The following is a 3,582-nucleotide window of genomic DNA, read 5'->3' as shown; positions in this document are numbered from 1 at the left end:
GAGAGAGAGAGAGAGAGAGAGAGAGGGAGAGAGAGAGAGAGAGGGAGAGAGAGAGAGTATGTGTGTATGCATAGTGATTATGCCTCATATTTCATGCTTATGTTTCCATGTTTGAAGTTTATTTTATGGGTAGTTTATCTAAAAGGGATGATATTTATAAATATCCACTTTAAATTAGATCGATAAAATTTGCTGCTATGAATTCAATATTGATTTTACTATTGTGCAAAACTTAAGGGTGACGTGCCTAGTCAACAGTCATAAAACTCTACATGTATTTTTATTAAGAATCCTTGACAATAAGAGATTTCTTCCAGTGTGGAGATTATGTTAGATAGTTCGATCCCTTGCTGAAAGACATCTTATAATTACTTTAGAAATGACAATAGTATCTTTTCTATAAATCATATGAACATGTACCTATTCTACATCAAAAATAATTATTGTTATTATTCTTAATTTAGGAACAAGGCCAGCAATTTTGAATGGAAGAGTCTAGTGAATAGAATCCACTGCAATGTTTGACTGGTACTTTATTTTATTGACCCAGAAGGGGTGAATGGCGAAGTTGATTTTAGTATGAATTGAACTCGGAACGTAAAGGTGTCGGAAGAAACACCGAGAGGCTTTGTGTCTGACGCCCTAAAGATTCTGCCAGTTCTCCACCTTTAACTCAAATGTGGAGTCTAAAAACAGAAACAATTCCTATCATAGTAGGCGCATCAGATATGATAAAAAAACGTTCAGACAAATACATAACAAAAACTCCAGGATTTACAACTATACATAACATACAGAAAATAGCACTACTCGGTATCGCACACATCCTACGTAAAACACTTTCAATACAGTGAAAATAAGAGCACCACAACAAACCACAGCACATACCCAAGGCACACAGAGCCGCACGTGATAAAAATAAGACTACTGAATAAATAATAATAATAATAATATGCGTGTGTAAACTGGGAATGCATACAATGAGCTTCTCGGCCCAAGGTGTACGGAAAACACTCGGCGAGAAATGGAAGAAAATTTGAAGAAAGAAGAAAAAAAACAACAACAACATAATAATAATAATAATAATAATAATAATAATAATAATAATAATAATAATAATAATAATAATAATAATTGTTTCAAATTTTGTTTAACTGGGTTCTTACTTTATCGACCTCAGAAGGATAAAAGGGAAAATCAACTTCAATGGAATTTGAACTCAGAATGTGAAGACGGACGAAATGCCACTAAGCATTTTGTCCGGCGTGCTAACCGCGTGTCACTTTATTAAGTTAGGTCTAAACTAATAGTAAAATATCGTAATGAATTAATTATGGAATTTTAGCATGATATAAATGTGTGATGTTTGAATGGTGGTATTAATAGTAAGTCGTTGTTACCTAATTAATGAATATCGGTATAATCTAATTGTATAATGTTTCTAATGATCCAATTAAAACTTTGCACTATTAGAAAATTACGAACTCTTCAACCGCATAATTAAGGGAGTCTTTTCCTCGGCCTAAATAATCTTTAGTGTAACATAACACATTGCAACTAGCCTAATTGAAATAACAGTTACGAAATTCATTTAGTTACTATTGTTTCAAACACAAAATCATCATTAAAATGATGATGGTCGAGAATTAAAAAAAAAAATAGAGAAAGACAGGAGCAAAGAAACACACAGACATGGGGGAAAAGAGAGAGAGAGAGAGAGAATTTCCAAGAATCAGCTTTAATTTTAGTTCTAGCAGCCGTATAATGGCAATCAGGCCTGTGCTGCTCAGCCACAGGGTAGCTGAAGGGCGAAAGTCCTCCACCTGTAGTTCCGTCCTCATTTATGCCGTTGTTTGTGTTAATTCTATTATTCATTACTCTCATGCAGAGGTAAGCGTTGATAAGGTATCACAGCCACCAGTATCTTTATCGAGACACCATCTCAGGAGGGGTTTGTCTAAAAAGACAAAAAGAGGCCCATCTCCCTTTAGAAGTTTTGGCCCTACTCCCCTTACAAATTTTGGCTCTTCTCCCCGTAGAAGTTTAGTAGTAGTAGTAGTAGTAGTAGTAGTAGTAGTAGTAGTAGTAGTAGTAGTAGTTGTAGTAGTATCATCATAATCATTAAGACGGCGAGCTGGCACAATCGTTAGCATGCCGGTAAAATACTTAGCAGCTTTCCGTCCGTCTTTACATTCCGAGTTCAAATTCTGACGGCGTTGTCTTTGCCTTTCATCCTCTCGGAGTCAATAAGTTAAGTACCAGACGAACACTGGAGTCGATGTAATCGACTTACTCCCATCCCCCGAAAATACTGGCCTTGTAACAAAATTTTAAAGCATTGTTGTTGTTGTTGTTGCTGTTGTTGTTGTTGTTGTTGTTGTTGTTGTTGTTGTTGTTGTTGTTGTTGTTGTTGTTGTTGTTAAGCCGGCGCGCAAGAAAAACATTAACACGTTGGAAAAAATTCTTAGCGGCATTTCTTCCGTCTTTACATTATTTACTTATTTTCTTTCGTCTTCTACTACTGCTACAGCTATTATTATTATCATTATTATTATTATTATTATTATTATTATTATTATTGATGATGATGATGAATTCTTGCAATGATTATTATTATTATTGTTTTACTTCTCAGAGCGCTCGGTCTTGTTTGCTCTGGCAGATTCTGTGAGAGCAGACAGCAACCTGCTGTCAGAAATCTCACAAGGTCTCTTTCCATCGTGGGAGACATTCACCAACCAAAAACCAATATCAAAATCCTTTCTGTCCCCAGGAGATCAGTTTTGGGGGATTGCTCTGCTCTCATGTCAATTCCGATTTCTTTGACATATTTCTCGAACTTGGTTGTTAGTGCTCCGAGTGACCCTACAACAACTGGAATAACAGACACTCTCTTCATAGTCCACATTCTTGCAATTCCATCTTTTAGAAGTCTGTACTTTTCAATCTTTTCTAGTTCTTTGTAACTTATGCGTGCATCCCCCGGTATTGCAATATCTATAATCTTCGTTTCCCATAACCATTCTTATTATTATTATTATTATTATTATTATTATTATTATTATTATTATTATTATTCATCTTTTTTCTTCTTCTCTTCTTCTACTTCTTTTTCTTCTTCTTCATCTTTTTTCTTCTTCTCTTCTTCCTCTTCTTCTTTTTCTTCTTCTTTTCTTCTTCTTCTACTTCTTCTTCTACTTCTTCTTCTTCTTCTTCTTCATCATCTTCTTCCTCTTTTTTCTTCTTCATCTTCTTCTTCTTCTTTTTCTTCTTTTCTTCAACTTTTCTTCTTCCTTCTCTTCTTCTTCTTCTTCTTCTTCTTCTTCTTCTTCTTCTTATTATTATTATTATTATTATTATTATTAAAAACACTTCTGCTCATCTTTTCTGTCTTCTCCGCCTTCTTCACACCTTTGTCCACATTCTAATCCTCATGAATTTGAACGTCATCCGTTTTCTTCTAGTTCTTGTCTCTTTTCTTTCTTTCCTTTCTTTCTTTCTTTCTTCACATCTTGTTCTCGCCTACAATCCCTTTGAGAAACACACATGATCGTTCCACACTCTTGTTCTCCTCTACTTTAT

This window comes from Octopus bimaculoides, chromosome 1 (assembly GCF_001194135.2).
Source record: "Octopus bimaculoides isolate UCB-OBI-ISO-001 chromosome 1, ASM119413v2, whole genome shotgun sequence".
Taxonomy (NCBI): Eukaryota; Metazoa; Mollusca; class Cephalopoda; order Octopoda; family Octopodidae; genus Octopus; species Octopus bimaculoides.
Note: the sequence above shows the minus strand (reverse complement) of the source record.